At 39.0% G+C, this 19,444-nt stretch overlaps 1 non-coding gene across 1 annotated transcript; it reads right to left on the reverse strand.

Annotated features, from left to right (window-relative positions):
• Nucleotides 1–1,401: 1,401 nt before the first annotated feature.
• On the reverse strand, nucleotides 1,402–1,509 carry LOC112768784 (small nucleolar RNA R71). The gene has a single exon (XR_003186173.1). It is a non-coding gene; the product is annotated as a small nucleolar RNA R71 (small nucleolar RNA).
• Between the last annotated feature and the right edge of the window lie 17,935 nt (nucleotides 1,510–19,444).

Here is a 19,444-nt window from a genome sequence, read left to right on the forward strand (position 1 = left end):
TATTTTTATGAGTCAAATCAAATTTTCAATTTAAAAATCTTATCTTTTTCAAAATCTTTTTCAAAAATCAAATCTTTTTCATTTTTCTTAGTTATTTTCAAAAATTTTAAAAATATTTTTCAAAAATCTTTTTCTTATCTTTATCACATAATTTTCGAAAATAACATCATCAATTAATATTTTGATTCAAAAATTTCAATTTTGTTACTTACTTGTTAAGAAAGATTCAAACTTTAAGTTCTAGAATCATATCTTGTGATTTCTTGTGAATCAAGTCATTAATTGTGATTTTAAAAAAATCAAATCTTTTTCAAAATTAATTTCAATCATATCTTTTCAAAAATATCTTATTATCTTATCTTTTTCAAAATCATATCTTTTTCAAAAATTTGATTTTAAAATATCTTTTCTAACTTCTTATCTTCTTACCTTTTCAAAATTGATTTTCAAATTTGTTTCAACTAACTAACTAACTTTTTGTTTGTTTATTATCTTTTTCAAAACTACCTAACTAACTCTCTCTCTCTAATTTTCGAAAATATCTTCCCTCTTTTTCAAATTTCTTTTTAATTAACTAATTATTTTAATTTTTTATTATAATTTTTGAAAAATTACTAACCCTTTTCAAAAACTATTTTCGAAAATCACTAACTCTTTTTCAAAAATAATTTTCGAAAATTCTCCTTCTCTCTTATCTCCTTCTATTTATTTATTCATCTATTAACACTTCATCTCACCCAAATTCGAACCCCCTCTTCCATCTGTGTTCGAATTTTTTCTTCTTCTTTTCTTCTACTCACATAGGGACCTCTATACTGTGGTAAAAAGGACCCCTATTATTATTATTTTTCTGTCCCTCTTTTTCATATGAGCATGAGCAAGGACAAGAACATTCTTGTTGAAGCAGATCCAGAACCTGAAAGGACTCTGAAAAGGAAACTAAGAGAAGTTAAATTACAACAATCCAGAGATAACCTTATAGAAAATTTCGAACAGGAAGAGGAGATGGCAGCCGAAAATAATAATAATGCAAGGAGAATGCTTGGTGACTTCACTGCACCTAATTCCAATTTACATAGAAGAAGCATATCCATCCCTACCATTGGAGCAAACAATTTTGAGCTGAAACCTCAGCTAGTTTCTCTGATGCAGCAGAGCTGCAAGTTTCATGGACTTCCATCTGAAGATCCTTTTCAGTTCTTAACTAAATTCTTGCAGATCTGTGATACTGTTAAGACTAATGGAGTAGATCCTGAAGTCTATAGGCTCATGCTTTTCCCTTTTGCTGTGAGAGACAGAGCTAGAATATGGTTGGACTCTCAACCTAAGGATAGCCTGAACTCTTGGGATAAGCTGGTCAAGGCTTTCTTAGCCAAGTTCTTTCCTCCTCAAAAGCTGAGTAAGCTTAGAGTGGATGTTCAGACCTTCAGACAAAAAGAAGGTGAATCCCTCTATGAAGCTTGGGAGAGATACAAAGAACTGACCAAAAAGTGTCCTTCTGACATGCTTTCAGAATAGACCATCCTGGACATATTCTATGATGGTCTGTCTGAATTAGCTAAAATGTCATTGGATACCTCTGCAGGTGGATCTATTCACTTAAAGAAAACGCCTGCAGAAGCTCAAGAACTCATTGACATGGTTGCTAATAACCAGTTCATGTACACTTCTGAGAGGAATCCTGTGAGTAATGGGACGCCTCAGAAGAAGGGAGTTCTTGAAATTGATACTCTGAATGCCATATTGGCTCAGAACAAAATATTGACTCAGCAAGTCAATATAATTTCTCAGAGTCTGAATGGAATGCAAGCTGCATCCAACAGTACTCAAGAGGCACCTTCTGAAGAAGAGGCCTATGATCCTGAGAACCCTGCAATAGCAGAGGTAAATTACTTAGGTGAACCTTATGGAAACACCTATAACTCATCATGGAGAAGTCATCCAAATTTCTCATGGAAGGATCAACAAAAGCCTCAACAAGGCTTTAATAATGGTGGAAAAAACAGGTTTAGCAATAGCAAGCCTTTTCCATCATCCACTCAGCAACAGACAGAGAACTCTGAACAAAATACTTCTAATTTAGCAAATTTAGTCTCTGATCTATCAAAGGCCATTGTGAGTTTCATGAATGAAACAAGGTCCTCCATTAGAAATTTGGAAGCACAAGTGGGCCAGCTGAGTAAAAGGATCACTGAAATCTCTCCTAATACTCTCCCAAGCAATACAAAATAAAATCCAAAAGGAGAGTGCAAGGCCATTGAATTGATCACCATGGCCGAACCTGTAAGGGAAGGAGAGGACGTGAATCCCAAGGAGGAAGACCTCCTGGAACGTCCAGTGATCAATAAGGAGTTTCTCTTTGAGGAACCAAAGGAATCTGAGGCTCATCTAGAGACCATAGAGATTCCATTAAACCTCCTTATGCCCTTCATGAGCTCTGACGAGTATTCATCTTCTGAAGAGAATGAGGATGTTACTGAAGAGCAAGTTACCAAATACCTTGGTGCAATCATGAAGCTGAATGCCAAATTATTTGGTATTGAGACTTGGGAAGATGAACATCCCTTGTTCACCAATGAACTGAGTGATCTGGATCATCTGACATTGCCTCAGAAGAGACAGGATCCTGGAAAGTTCTTAATACCTTGTACCATAGGCACCATGACCTTTGAAAAGGCTCTATGTGACCTTGGGTCAGGGATAAACCTCATGCCCCTCTCTGTAATAGAGAAACTGGGAATCTATGGGGTGCAAGCTGCTAAAATCTCATTAGAGATGACAGACAATTCAAGAAAACAGGCTTATGGACAAGTAGAGGATGTATTAGTAAAGGTTGAAGACCTTTACATCCCTGCTGATTTCATAGTCCTGGATACTGGGAGGGATGAGGATGAATCCATCATCCTTGGAAGACCCTTCCTAGCCACAGCAAGAGCTGTGATTGATGTTGACAGAGGTGAACTAGTCCTTCAAATGAATGAGGACTCCCTTGTGTTTACAACTCAAGGTTACCCTTCTGTAAACATGGAGAGGAAGCACAGTAAGCTTCTCTCAAAACAAAGTCAACCAGAGCCCCCACAGTCAAACTCTAAGTTTGGTGTTGGGAGGCCACAACCAAACTCTAAGTTTGGTGTTGAACTCCCATATCCAAACTCTAAGTTTGGTGTTGGGAAGTCTCAACAATGCTCTGAACATCTGTGAGGCTCCATGAGAGCCCACTGTCAAGCTATTGACATTAAAGAAGCACTTGTTGGGAGGCAACCCAATTTTTATTTATCTAATTTTATTGTTCTTTCATGTTTTATTAGGTTCATGATCATGTGGAGTCACAAAATAAATATAAAAATTGAAAACGGAATCAAAAACAGCAGAAGAAAAATCACACCCTGGAGGAGGATCTCACTGGCATTTAAACGCCAGTAAGAAGCATCTGGCTGGCGTTCAACGCCAGAACAGAGCATGGTTCTGGCGCTGAACGCCCAAAATGGGCAGCATCTGGGCGTTTGAACGCCAGAATTGCACCCTGAAGAAGAGCTGGCGCTGAACGCCCAGAACAAGCATGGTTCTGGCGTTCAACGCCAGAAATGGGCAACAAATGGGCGTTCAACGCCCAGAACAAGCACCAATCTAGCGCTGAACGCCCAGAGTTGTGTGCAAGGGCATTTTGCATGCCTAATTTGATGCAAGGTTGTAAATCCTTGAACACCTCAGGATCTATGGACCCCACAGGATCACCTCAGGATCTGTGGACCCCACAAGATCCCCACCTACCTGCACTCACTTCTTCTCACCCCTCTTTTACACAATCCCATAAACACTCTTTCCTAAAACTCTTCACCAATCACCTCAATCTCTCTTCCCTATCACCACTTCACCACTCACATCCATCCACTCTTCCCCATAAACCTACCTCATAAACTCCACCTACCTTCAAAATTCAAAATCAATTTCCCACCCAAACCCACCCTATATGGCCGAACCTTAACCCCCTTCCCTTCCCTATATATAGCCCTCCATTCTTCCTCATTTTCAAACAACACAACCCTCTCTTCCCCTTCTTGACCGAAACACATCTCTCTCTCCCTCACCTCCATTTCTTCTTCTTCTTCATCACTTCTTTTTTCTCTTGCTCGAGGGCGAACAATATTCTAAGTTTGGTGTGGTAAAAGCATAAGCTTTTTGTTTTTTCATTACCATTGATGGCACCTAAGACCGGAGAATCCTCTAGAAAAGGGAAAGGGAAGACAAAAGTTTTCACCTCCGAGTCGTGGGAGATGGAAAGATTCATCTCCAAAGCTCATCAAGACCATTTCTATGATGTTGTGGCCAAGAAGAAGGTGATCCCCGAGGTCCCTTTCAAGCTCAAGAAGAATGAGTATCCGGAGATCCGACATGAAATCCAAAGAAGAGGTTGGGAAGTTCTAACAAACCCCATCCAACAAGTCGGCATCCTAATGGTTCAAGAGTTCTATGCCAATGCATGGATCACTAGGAACCATGATCAAAGTAAGAACCCAAACCCAAAGAATTATATTACAATGGTTCGGGGGAAATACTTAGATTTTAGTCCAGAAAATGTGAGGTTGGCGTTCAACTTGCCTATGATGCAAGGAGATGCACGCCCCTACACTAGAAGGGTCAACTTTAATCAAAGGTTGGACCAAGTCCTCATGGACATATGTGTGGAAGGAGCTCAATGGAAGATTGACTCCAAAGGTAAGCCGGTTCAATTAAGAAGACTGGACCTCAAGCCTGTGGCTAGAGGATGGTTGGAGTTCATCCAACGCTCCATCATCCCCACTAGCAACCGATCTGAAGTTACTGTGGATCGGGACATCATGATCCATAGCATCATGATTGGAGAGGAAGTAGAAGTTCATGAAGTCATCTCCCTTGAACTCTACAAAATAGCCGAAAAGCCCTCTCCTGGGGCAAGGCTAGCTTTTCCTCATCTTATTTGCCATCTATGTTACTCAGCTGGAGCTTTCATAGAAGGAGACATTCCCATTGAGGAAGAGAAGCCCATCACTAAGAAAAGGATGGAGCAAGCAAGAGAGCCCATTCATGGATCTCAAGAGACGCATGAAGCTCATCACCATGAGATCCCGGAGATGCCTCAAATGCATTCTCCTCCACAAAACTATTGGGAGCAAATCAACACCTCCCTAGGAGAATTAAGTTCCAACATGGGACAACTAAGGGTGGAACATCAAGAGCACTCCATCATCCTTCATGAAATAAGAGAATATCAAAAAGCAATGAGGGAGGAGCAACAAAGACAAGGAAGAGACATAGAAGAGCTCAAGGACATCATTGGTTCCTCAAGAAGGAAACGCCACCATCACTAAGGTGGACTCATTCCTTGTTCTTACATTCTCTATTTTTCGTTTTCTCTATGTTAAGTGCTTATCCATGTTTGTGTCTTCATTACATGATCACTAGTATTTAGTAACTTTGTCTTAAAGTTATGAATGTCCTATGAATCCATCACCTCTCTTAAATGAAAAATGTTTTAATTCAAAAGAACAAGAAGTACATGAGTTTCGAATTTATCCTTGAACTTAGTTTAATTATATTGATGTGGTGACAATGCTTCTTGTTTTCTGAATGAATGCTTGAACAGTGCATATGTCTTTTGAAGTTGTTGTTTATGAATGTTAAATATGTTGGCTCTTGAAAGAATGATGACAAGGAGACATGTTATTTGATAATCTGAAAAATCATAAAAATAATTCTTGAAGCAAGAAAAAGTAGCAAAGAACAAAGCTTGCAAAAAAAAAAGAGAAAAAAAATAGGCGAAAAAAAAAAAAAGAAAAGAGAGCAAAAGCAAGCAGAAAAAGCCAAAAGCTCTTAAAACCAAGAGGCAAGAGCAAAAAGCCAGTAACCCTTAAAACCAAAAGGCAAGAGTAATAAAAAGGATCCCAAGGCTTTGAGCATCAGTGGATAGGAGGGCCTAAAGGAATAAAATCCTAGCCTAAGCGGCTAAACCAAGCTGTCCCTAACCATGTGCTTGTGGCGTGAAGGTGTCAAGTGAAAACTTGAGACTGAGCGGTTAAAGTCAAGGTCCAAAGCAAAAACAGAGTGTTCTTAAGAACCCTGGACACCTCTAATTAGGGACTTTAGCAAAGCTGAGTCACAATCTGAAAAGGTTCACCCAATTATGTGTCTGTGGCATTTATGTATCCGGTGGTAATACTGGAAAACAAAGTGCTTAGGGCCACGGCCAAGACTCATAAAATAGTTGTGTTCAAGAATCATCATACTGAACTAGGAGAATCAATAACACTATCTGAACTCTGAGTTCCTATAGATGCCAATCATTCTGAACCTCAATGGATAAAGTGAGATGCCAAAACTATTCAAGAGGCAAAAAGCTACAAGTCCCGCTCATCTGATTGGAGCTATGTTTCATTGATAGTTTGGAATTTATAGTATATTCTCTTCTTTTTATCCTATTTGATTTTAAGTTGCTTGGGGACAAGCAACAATTTAAGTTTGGTGTTGTGATGAGTGGATAATATATACGCTTTTTGGCATTGTTTTTAGTATGTTTTTAGTAGAATCTAGTTACTTTTAGGGATGTTTTCATTAGTTTTATGTTAAATTCACATTTCTGGACTTTACTATAAGTTTGTGTGTTTTTCTATGATTTTAGGTATTTTCTGGCTGAAATTGAGGGACTTGAGCAAAAATCAGATTCAGAGGTAGAAGAAGGACTGTTGATGCTATTGGATTCTGACCTCCCTGCACTCAAAGTGGATTTTCTGGAGCTACAGAACTCAAAATGGCGCGCTTCCAATTGCGTTGGAAAGTAGACATCCAGGGCTTTCCATCAATGTATAATAGTCTATACTTTGACCGAGTTTAGACGACGTAAAAGCGCGTTGAACGCCAGTTCTATGCTGCTGTCTGGAGTTAAACGCCAGAAACACGTCACAAACCAGAGTTGAACGCCAGAAATACGTTACAACCTAGTGTTCAACTCCAAGATTGACCTCTACACGTGTAACATTCAAGCTCAGCCCAAGCACACACCAAGTGGGCCCTGGAAGTGGATTTATGCATCAATTACTTACTTCTGTAAACCCTAGTAACTAGTTTAGTATAAATAGGACTTTTTACTATTGTATTAGACATCTTTGGATCATCCTGGATTGTATTTTTGATCCTGTGATCATGTTTTGGGGGCTGGCCATTCGGCCATGCCTGAACCTTTCACTTATGTATTTTCATACGGTAGAGTTTCTGCACTCCATAGATTAAGGTGTGGAGCTCTGCTGTTCCTCAAAGATTAATGCAAAGTACTACTGTTTTTCTATTCAATTCAAATTATTCCGTTTCTAAGATATTCATTCGCACTTCAACCTGAATGTGATGAACGTGACAATCATCATCATTCCCTATGAATGCGTGCCTGACAACCACTTCCGTTCTACCTTAGATTGAATGAGTATCTCTTAGATCTCTTAATCAGAATCTTCGTGGTATAAGCTAGATTGATGGCGGCTTTCATGAGAGTCCGGAAAGTCTAAACCTTGTCTGTGGTATTCCGAGTAGGACTCTGGGATTGAATGACTGTGATGAACTTCAAACTCGCGAGTGCTGGGCGTAGTGACAGACGCAAAACGGAGGATAAATCCTATTCCAGCATGATCGAGAACCTCAGATGATTAGCCGTGCTGTGACAGAGCATTTGGACCATTTTCACAAGAGGATGGGATGCAGCCATTGACAAGGGTGATGCCTCCAGACGATTAGCCATGCAGTGACAGCGCATCGGACCATTTTCCAGAGAGGATCAAAAGTAGCCATTGCCAATGGTGATGTCCTTACATAAAGCCAGCCATAGAAAGGAGTAAGACTGATTGGATGAAGACAGCAGGAAAGCAGAGGTTTAGAGGAACGAAAGCATCTCTATGCGTTTATTTGAAATTCTCACCAATGATTTACATAAGTATTTCTATCCTTATTTTATTATTTATATTCGAAAACTCCATAACTGTTTATATCCGCCTGACTGAGATTTACAAGATGACCATAGCTTGCTTCATACCAACAATATCCGTGGGATCGACCCTTACTCGCGTAAGGTTTATTACTTGGACGACCCAGTGCACTTGCTGGTTAGTTGTGCGAAGTTGTGATAAAAAGTTGAGATTACAATTGAGCGTACCATGTTGATGGAGCCGTTGATGATCACAATTTCGTGCACCACTCTTCCTTTCCTTTATTGCTCCTCTCTCATGGTTCTTTGGTCTTCTCTAATTTCATGGAGGAGGATGGAATGCTCTTGGTGCTCCACCCTTAGTTGTCCCATGTTGGAAGTTAATTCTCCTAGGGAGGTGTTAATTTGCTCCCAATAGTTTTGTGGAGGAAAATGCATCCCTTGAGGTACCTCAGGGATTTCATGATGAGGAATTTTCTCATGCTCTTGGTGAGGTTCTCTCACTTGCTCCATCCTTTTCTTTGTGATGGGCTTGTCCTCATCAATGAGGATGTCTTCCTCTATGTCAATTCCAGCTGAATTGCAGAGGTGACAAATGAGATGAGGGAAGGCTAACCTTGCCATAGTAGAGGACTTGTCCACCACCTTGTAGAGTTCTTGGGATATGACTTCATGAACTTCTACTTCCTCTCTAATCATGATGCTATGAATCAGGATAGCCCGGTCTATAGTAACTTCAGACCGGTTGCTAGTAGGAATGATTGAGCGTTGGATGAACTCCAACCATCCCCTAGCCACGGGCTTGAGGTCATGCCTTCTTAGTTGAACCGGCTTTCCTCTTGAATCACTCTTCCATTGAGCGCCCTCTTCACAGATGTCCGTGAGGACTTGGTCCAACCTTTGATCAAATTTGACCCTTCTAGTGTACGGGTGTGCATCTCCTTGCATCATAGGCAAATTGAATGCCAACCTTACATTTTCCGGACTAAAGTCTAAGTATTTTCCTCGGACCATTGTAAGCCAATTCTTAGGGTCCGGGTTCACGCTTTGATCATGGTTCTTGGTGATTCATGCATTGGCATAGAACTCTTAAACCATTAAGATTTCGACTTGTTGAATGGGATTGGTGAGAACTTCCCAACCTCTTCTTCGGATCTCATGTCGGATCTCCGGATATTCACCCTTTTTGAGCTTAAAAGGGACCTCGGGGATCACCTTCTTCTTGGCCACAACTTCATAGAAGTGGTCTTGATGCACCTTTGAGAGGAATCTCTCCATTTCCCATGACTCAGAGGTGGAAGCTTTTGCCTTCCCTTTCCTCTTTCTAGAGGTTTCTCCGGCCTTTGGTGCCATAAATGGTTATGGAAAAACAAAAAGCTTTAGGTTTTACCACACCAAACTTAGAAGGTTGCTCGTCCTCGAGTAAAAGAAGAAAGAAGAGAGTAGAAGAAGAAGAAATAGAGGAGATGGAGGGGGCTTTGTGTTTCGGCCAAGGGGGAGAAGTAGTGTTTAGGTTGTGTGAAAATGAAGGAGTGAAGATGGGTTTATATAAGAGTAGAGAGGGGGGGTATGGTTCGGTGATTATGGGTGGGTTTGGGTGGGAAAGTGGTTTGAATTTGAATGGTGAGGTAGGTGGGGTTTTATGAAGGATGGATGTGAGTGGTGAAGAGAATGGTGGGATTTGATAGGTGAGGGGTTTTTTTGGGGAAGAGGTATTGAGGTGATTAGTGAATGGGTGAAGAAGAGAGAGAGATGTGGGGTAGGTGGGAATCCTGTGGGGTCCACAGATCCTGAGGTGTCAAGGATTTCTCATCCCTGCACCATGTGGCGTGCAAAACGCCCCTTGCTGCCAATCCTGGCGTTAAACGCCAGGATGCTGCCCATTTCTGGCGTTTAACGCCAGCTTCTTGCCTATTCCTGGCGTTAAACGCCAGTCTGGTGCCCATTTCTGGTGTTAAATGCCCAGAATGGTGCCAGACTGGGCGTTTAACGCCCATTCTGCTACCCTTACTGGCGTTTAAACGCCAGTAAGTTTCTTCTCCAGGGTGTTCTATTTTTCATTCTGTTTTTCCTTCTGTTTTTGCTTTTTCAATTGTTTTTGTGACTTCACATGATCATCAACCTACAGAAAACATAAAATAACAAAAGAAAATAGAATTTTAACATAGATAAGTAAACATTGGGTTGCCTCCCAACAAGCGCTTCTTTAATGTCAATAGCTTGACAGTGGCTCTCATGGAGCCTCACAGATGTTCAGAGCAATGTTGGAATCTCCCAACACTAAACTTAGAGTTTGAATGTGGGGGTTCAACACCAAACTTAAATTTTGGTTGTGGCCTCCCAACACCAAACTTAGAGTTTGACTGTGGGGGCTCTGTTTAACTCTGTATTGAGAGAAGCTCTTCATGCTTCCTCTCTATGGTGACAGAGGGATATCCTTGAGCTTTAAACACAAGGGAGTCTTCATTCACTTGAATGATCAATTCTCCTCTGTCAACATCAATAGCTTTTGCTGTGGCTAGGAAGGGTCTTCCAAGGATGATGGATTCATCCATACACTTTCCAGTCTCTAGGATTATGAAATCAGCAGGGATGTAATGGTCTTCAACCTTTACCAAGACATCCTCTACAAATCCATAAGCCTATTTCTTTGAATTGTCTGCCATCTCCAGTGAGATTCTTGCAGCTTGTACCTCAATGATCCCTAGCTTCTCCATTACAGAGAGATGCATGAGGTTTATACTTGACCCTAGGTCACACAGAGCCTTCTCAAAGGTCATGGTGCCTATGGTACAAGGGATTGAGAATTTCCCAAGGTCTTGTCTCTTTAGAGGTAATTTCTGCTTAGTCAAGTCATCCAGTTCTTTGATGAGCAATGGAGGTTCATCCTCCCAAGTCTCATTACCAAATAACTTGGCATTTAGCTTCATGATTGCTCCAAGGTACTTAGCAACTTGCTCTTCAGTAACATCTTCATCCTCTTCAGAGGAAGAATACTCATCAGAGCTCATGAATGGAAAAAGTAAATTTAATGGAATCTCTATGGTCTCAGTCTGAGCCTCAGATTCCCATGGTTCCTCATTAGGGAACTCCTTAGAGGTTAGTGGACGTCCATTGAGGTCTTCCTCAGTGGAGATCACTGCCTCTTCCTCCTCTCTTGGTTCGGCCATGGGAGACATGTTTATGGCCTTGCACTCTCTCTTTGGATTCTCTTCTGTATTGCTTGGGAGAGTACTAGGAGGGAGTTCAGTAATTTTCTTACTCAGCTGACCTACTTGTGCCTCCAAATTCCTAATAGAGGACCTCGTTTCAGTCATGAAACTTTGAGTGGTTTTGATTAGATCAGAGACAATGGTTGCTAAGTCAGAGTGGTTTTGCTTAGAATTCTCTGTCTGTTGCTGAGAAGATGATGGAAAAGGCTTGCTATTGCTAAACCTGTTTCTTCCACCATTATTGTTGTTGAAACCTTGTTGAGGTCTCTGTTGATCCTTCCATGAGAGATTTGGATGATTCCTCCATGAAGGATTATAAGTGTTTCCATAGGGTTCTCCCATGTAATTCACCTCTTCCATTGCTGGATTCTCAGGATCATAGGCTTCTTCTTCAGAGGAAGCTTCCTTAGTACTGCTTGTTGCTGCTTGCATTTCAGACAGACTCTGAGAAATCATATTGACTTGTTGGGTCAATATTTTATTCTGAGCCAATATGGCATTCAGAGTATCAATCTCAAGAACTCCTTTCTACTGAGTTGTCCCATTATTCACAGGATTCCTTTCAGAAGTGTACATGAATTGGTTATTTGCAACCATTATTCACAGGATTCCTTTTAGAAGTGTACATGAATTGGTTATTTAAAACCATTTCAATGAATTGTATCTTTCCCAAGCTTCATAGAGGGATTCACATTCCTTCTGTCTGAAGGTTTGGACTTCCACTCTAAGCTTGCTCAATTTTTGAGGTGGAAAGAACTTTGCCAAGAAGGCATTGACTAGCTTTTCCCAAGAGTTCAGGCTTTCTTTAGGTTGTGAATCCAACCATGTTCTAGCTCTGTCTCTTACAGCAAAAGGGAAGAGCATAAGTCTGTAGACTTCAGGGTCAACCCCATTGGTCTTGATAGTGTCACAGATTTGCAAGAATTTAGCTAAGAACTGATGAGGATCTTCCAATGGAAGTCCATGAGATTTTCAATTCTGTTGCATTAGAGAAACTAGTTGAGGTTTAAGCTCAAAGTTGTTTGCTCTAATGGCAAGGATTGAGATACTTCTCCCATAGAAGTCGGGAGTAGGTGTAGTAAAGTCACCAAGCACCTTCCTTGCATTGTTGGCATTGTTGTTTTCGGCTGCCATGGTTTCTTCTTCCTTGAAAAGCTTTGTTAGGCCCTCTAGAGAGAATTGTGCTTTAGCTTCTCTTAGCTTTCTCTTCAAGGTCCTTTCAGGTTCAGGATCATCTTGAACAAGTATGCCTTTATCTTTGCTCCTGCTCATATGAAAGAAAAGAGAACAAGAAAGTAGGGAATCCTCTATGTCATAGTATAGAGATTCCTTGAGGTGTCAGAGGAAAATAAGAATAGAAGGATGAGGTAGATAGAAGAGAATTCGAAAATATAAAGAAGGATAGAGTTCAAATTACACCTTGAGGAGGAGTGTTAGTTCCTTAAATAGAAGGATGTGAGAAGAGGGGAAGAATTTTCGAAAATAAATTAGAAAAGATTTTGAAATAATAAAAAGAAATTTGAAAATTTGATTGAGATTTTCGAAAATTAAGATTGGGAAATAAATTAAGTGATTTTTGAAAAAAAGATTTTGAAATTAGAAATTAAAAAGATATGATTGAAAATTTAATTTTGAAAAAGATGTGATTGAAAAGATATGATTGAGAGGATATGATTGAAAATCAAACTAAAAAGAGAAAGTTTTAAAATTAAAGTTGATTACTTGACTAACAAGAAATTAGAAGATATGATTCTAGAATTAAAACTTTTGATCCTTTCTTAATAGGCAAGTAACAACTTGAAAATTTTGAAGTAAATCTTTAATTATAACAAGGATTTTCGAAAATTAAAAAAATGGAAAAAAATTGATTTTGAAGAGATATGATTGAAAAGATTTGATTTGAAAAAGATTTGATTTTGAAAAATTTTGAAGATTTGAAAAAAATTTGAGTTAAAAAAAAAATCTTCCCTCTTGTGTCATCCTGGCGTTAAATGCCCAGAATGGCATCCATTTTGGCGTTTAACACCCACAATCCTACCTTTTTGGGTGTTAAACGCCCAGCCAGGTACCCTGGCTGGCGTTTAAACGCCAGTTTTTCTTCTTCACTGGGCGTTTTGAACGCCCAGCTTTTTCTGTTTGATTCCTCTGCTGAATGTTCTGAATCTTCAATTCTCTATATTATTGACTTGAAAAGACACAATTTTGAAAATATTTTTGAATTTTTAATGATGAGAAACAATAAAAATTGTAACTAAGATCAAATAAACAATGCATGCAGGACACCAAACTTAAAAATTTTCATATAGGAGACACTAACAAATTGAGAATGCATATGAGAAACAACAAAATACACATGACAAGAGAATTTAAAGATCAGAGCAAGTAAATCATCAAGAACAACTTGAAGATTAATGAAGACACATGCATGAATTCAAAAAATGCAAGAAGAATGCAATTGACACCAAACTTAAAAATTGATACTAGACTCAAACAAAAAAAAAACAAAATATTTTTTATTTTTATGATTTTATAATTTTTTTTGTGATTTTCGAAACTTATATGGAAAAGAAAATAAAGGGATTCAAAACTTTTAATGAGAATTCCAGGAATCATGCAATGTTAGTCTAAAGCTTCAGTCTAAAAAGATTAGACATGTTTGGCGAAGCTTCAGCAGGACATTACATTCAGCAGCTAAATTGATGAGAATCAATCAGCTTTTGTGATGATAAGAACATCACCTTGAAACTCTAGAATTCATTCTTAAAAATTCTGAAAAGTACCTAATCTAAGCAACAAGATGAACTGTCAGTTGTCCAAACTCGAACAATCCCCGGCAACGGCGCCAAAAACTTGGTATGTGAAATTGTGATCATCAACAATGGCACCAAAGGACTTGGAGCTCTTAAACATGAATCACACTTTGTCACAATTCTGCACAACTAACCACCAAGTGCACTGGGTCGTCCAAGTAATAAACCTTACGTGAGTAAGGGTCGATCCCACGGAGACTGTCGGCTTGAAGAAAGCTATGGTCACCTTGTAAATCTCAGTCAGACTAATTCAGATGGTGATGGAGAATTGATAATTAAAAGATGAATAAAACATAAAATAAAGATAGAGATACTTATGTAATTCTTTGGTTGGAATTTCAGATAAGCGTATGAAGATGCTTTGTTCCTCCTGAACCTCTGCTTTCCTATTGCCTTCTTCCAATCATTCATACTCCTTTCCATGGCAAGCTTTATGTTGGGCATCACCGTTGTCAATGGCTACTTCCCGTCCTCTCAGTGAAAACGTTCCAAATGCGTTGTCACCGCACGGCTAATCATCTGTCGATTCTCGATCATGTCGGAATAGGATCCATTGATCCTTTTGCGTCTGTCACACGCCCCACAATCGCGAGTTTGAAGCTCATCACAGTCATCCCTTCCCAGATCCTACTCAGAATACCACAGACAAGATTTAGACATTCCGGATCTCAGGAATGGCCACCAATAATTCTAGCCTATACCACGAAGGTTCCAATCTTAGATCAGAAACCCAAGAGATACGCATTCAAGCCATTGCTAGTAGAATAGAGATGGTTGTCAGGCACATGTTCATAGGTGAGAATGATGATGAGTGTCACGGATCATCACATTCATCAAGTTGAAGAACGAATGAATATCTTGGAGAAGAAATAGACTTGAGTTGAATAGAAAAACAATAGTACTTTGTATTAATTCATGAAGAACAGCAGAGCTCCACACCTTAATCTATGGTGTGTAGAAACTCCACCGTTGAAATTACATAAGAACAAAAGGTCTAGGCATGGCCGAATGGCCAGCCTCCAAACGTGTCTAAGATAGCATAAGACTTATCAAAGATGAAAATACAATAGCAAAAGGTCCTATTTATAGAAAACTAGTGGCCTAGGGTTACAGAAATGAGTAATTAATGCAGAAATCTTCTTCTGGGCCCACTTGGTGTGTGCTTAGACTGAGCATTGAAGCTTTCATGTGTAGAAACTTTTCTTGGAGTTAAACGCCAGCTTTTGTGCCAGTTTTGGAGTTAAACGCCAGAATTCTTGAGCTGACTTGGAACGCCTGTTTGGGCCATCAAATCTCGGGCAAACTATAAACTATTATATATTGCTGGAAAGCCCAGGATGTCTACTTTCCAATGCAATTGAGAGCGCGCCAATTGGGCTTCTGTAGCTCCAGAAAATCCACTTTGAGTGCAGGGAGGTCAGAATCCAACAGCATCTATAGTCCTTTTTCAGCCTCTGAATCAGATTTTTGCTCAGGTCCTTCAATTTCAGTCAGAAAATACCTGAAATCATAGAAAAACACACAAACTTATAGTAAAGTCCAGAAGAGTGATTTTTTTTAAAAAACTAATAAAAACATAATAAAAACTAATTAAAATATACTAAAAACATACTAAAAATAATGCCAAAAAGCTTATAAATTATCCGCTCATCAGAGGACTTCAATAAAGGGAATGTTGATATGAAGAGATATAAATACATCTAGGAACTTGGAATATGTCTTTTCTTTTTCACCACCCCTGAGCTTCTGAGGGAATGGTGCTTTTGGCACATATAGCTTCAAGATTTTCTTCTCCATTGATTCCTTCTGATGTGTGGAAAACGATCCAACACAAAACTCACCGACAAGTGTACCGGGTCGCATCAAGTGATAATAACTCACGTGAGTGAGGTCGATCCCACAGGAATTGAAGGATTGAGCAATTTTAGTTAGGTGATTGATTTAGTCAAGCGAACAAGAGTTGATTTGAGTGATTTGTATCCAACCGAAGCTAAATTGCAAGAAATTTAAAGGGAGAGGGATAATTGATAAGAATTTAAAGTGCAGAAAAATTAAAAGAGCTGAAACTTAAATTGAAAGAAATGTAAATAGCTGAACCTTAAAGTGCAAGAAATGTAAATGGCTCGAATAATAAAAGGATTTGGGAGTTGGGATTGCAGAAATTAAACAAGAGAAAGTAAAATGGCATTAAATAGAGAAGTAAAGGATGAATTAAATTGCAACAGATCTAAACAAGAGAAGAATAATTGCTTGAAAAGACAAACAGAATGTGAAATGTAGCTTAATTGCAATAACTAAAAGAAAGTTGAAGATCTCAGGGGTGGAGGAGACTAGAAAACAAGTCTAGATCTCAAGTCCTTCCTTGATCCAACCAAGAAGACAATTTAAAGAGAATTGAAGATGAAAATCAGTAAAGAAGAACACAAATTCTTGAATTGTGCAGTAAATTGAACAAAGAGATCTTAAGAGGAGAGTGAGACAGAATTTCCTCAATTCTTCACACTTAAGACTCAAACAAAGCTTTTCAGAAAAGAAAACAAGAAAACCCAGAGGAAGAGAACTCAATTCTCCTCCCAATTCTCTAAGATCCAAAATCAAAGTAAAAACTCTCAAAATTACAAGTGAAAATTCTAAAAGAAGAAAAAGGTAAAAGGTAAAAGTCCCCCTTTTAAATCAAACTAACTTCTATTTATACACTTCCTTCTAATGATCATTAAGCCTTGAATTTGGACCCTTGGCCTTGATGGAAGTTGAAGATAGCCTCTATTGATTGCTCTTGGTCTTGAGAAGAAATCCGTTCGCATTATAGACTTTAGGATCATTCACGTTTGAGTCAACGTTTGAGGCAAATGTTGACTCAAACGTCTTTGTGTAATAGCATAATGCAGAATGGGCGTTTTGCTGTCACTCACGTTTGAATTCACATTTGAGGGAAACATTGGCACAAACGTTAGCTTCCTCCAGAGTATATTATTGAGCCAACGTTTGACCTCACATTTGAGGCAAACGTTGGCGCAAACGTTAGCTTCCTCCAGGGTGGCTTTGCTGTTATCCACGTTTGAGTTCACGTTTGAGGCAAACGTTGACTCAAACGTGATGTTCTTAATGTTGCCTTCATTTCCATTCCCGCCATCCCCTTTCTTCAACCTTCCTCCAAGCCTTTTGGTCACCTATCATCAATCAACAAATGCATCAAAGCTATGCTAAAATCATGAGACTTCTCATCTTTGACATATAAGCAATTATAGCACCAAACCTCATGAAAATGCATCAATTTTCTCATGGTTGATTGAATCCAAGTACACATGAATTTCTACCCAAATGGCTTACTTGTAACTCAAGAAAGTGTATAAAACCTATTAAAAACAAAGGAAAAAGACTAGTAAAACTAGGCTAAGATGCCCTGGCATCACAACACCAAACTTAAATCTTGCTTTTCCCTAAGCAAGCATCAAACATAAGAGAGAATGACATGAAACAAAGAAGTGTGCATATCCTTATTGATCATATAGTTGAATTTAGTCCATGGGGTTTTTATGCAGACAATGGTGGTTCATTTATTACTTGCTGTTACATAAGATATGTTTCCTCAAAGATTCACTAAGGTTGCTGCTATAAGGCTTTACTTTTGCTTGTTCCCTTGCTAACTTTTCCTTCTTTGTTTTGTTCAGAGAGCTTATTATTCTTTGAAGGCTTGGTGGCAAATATTGCAGCAGCCTTTGGCTTAATTTTGCTCAACATTTCTTCACCACAGACACATGACTCACCCTTTTCTTCCTAAGATCATTGATGCCCAACATCTCTTTGGATAACTAAATGTTTTGTGGCTAGGCTGCTCTTTATTGTGGACTTTCAGTTGGCAATCCCAAATCAGTTGATCTAAGTGGCCAAGTTTTGAAATACTCCTCAGAACTTACTTGTCCAAGCATATCCTAGTACAAAAACACCACAGGCATGTGTCCTATGGTCCAAGCTATTGGTGCCTAGCCTTATCATTTGTTTTCTTTGCCACTCTTGGCTTTTTCTCTTTCTTTTTCTTTCTGTTTTATTTCATTCTCAAGGGATTTTTTATGATACAAGCCTTTACAACAGCAAATTAGTTCATTTCTTCAAAGAACATATCATTATGCAGCATTTATTTTATGAGCCATGCATTAAATCAACAAATACCACCACTAACTTTCATTCTAACTTATGCAACATTGGATATTTACTTCCTAATTCAAACATTTCTCTTTTATTGAATTAAAAAGGCACAGGGGACAAAGCATGCATTTAATCAAGTGAAAGTGAATAAACACAAGAACACACTTAGGCTAGCCTACTTATTGCAAAGTTAAACAGACAGGATGAAAAAACTATTAAAATAAAGTGATTATCAACTAAATAGGCATGCTCTTTCTTTATTGAATGTGACAAGCAAAGAGCAATTCCACCTTTCATTTGTCTTTCTTTTTCTTCTCACTTGCTTGTTTACTGGTTTCTCCCTTGCTTTTGCCTGTTAGCTTTTGCCAGAATCCAGCTTTCTTCATTGTCTCTTTTACTCTATCTTCAAGGAGCAATGCTTTGTCTACTTCTCTTTCACTCCTCCCCTTGAAGTATTCATCATAAGTTGGAAATGCTGGTTCCATATTGTGTAGATGATCCGCAATGTAGCTCAACTTTATTTGGCCATTTATGTTACAGTCAGCTTGAACTACATACCTTGCATCCTGAAGGGTTGTGAATTCCTTGAAAGCTCTCATGTTTTCATCTTGCAGTTGGGTCAACTGGTTAAATGATTCATGAAATTGGAAAGCTTGTTTCTGTTACATCACTAAGGATCTTGACTCATAATCCCTTTGTTAATTTATCATCCTCATCTGAAGCTCCTCTTGTCTTTGTTGAGACCTCGTGTACTGTGAATGGAATTCTTCCTACTTATCTTAAATCCTCGTGTATTGTTGTGACAACCTCTCAATTGCCTCTTGCATCAGAACCATGTCCATATTGTTCTGTGGTTGGAATTGTTGCTGTTCCTCCTGTCCTCCTTGTGGTTCTTCTTGTGGTTCTTCTCTTCTTCTCCCTTTTTGTGGCCTTTGACTCTGTTGTGCCTCTGTGACAATCATCATCCTCTCGAAGGTTACAGGTAGGCCTGGATTCAACCATGTTAAGTTTGCATCCTCCATTGGCACTTTGGCCTTCATACACAATCGCATGATGGTACTTGGGTAGTGCAGCCAAGCTCCAGCCGAATTCTTCTCTGCAATCCTTTGAATATCACTTGCAATGATCTCGTGAACCTTCACTTCTCCTCCCACTATTATACAGTATAACATGACGGCTCTTTTTTTGTTGACCTCTGAAGTGTTCACTGTGCCTAAGATCGATCTCTTTACTAGCTCATACCTCCCTTTCGCTTCAGGGGTGAGATCTCATCTTCTCAAGTATTTGTACTTATTGTTAGCATCTCCTACCCAATCCGTGTTCACCACACA

This window comes from Arachis hypogaea, chromosome 17 (assembly GCF_003086295.3).
Source record: "Arachis hypogaea cultivar Tifrunner chromosome 17, arahy.Tifrunner.gnm2.J5K5, whole genome shotgun sequence".
Taxonomy (NCBI): domain Eukaryota; kingdom Viridiplantae; phylum Streptophyta; class Magnoliopsida; order Fabales; family Fabaceae; genus Arachis; species Arachis hypogaea.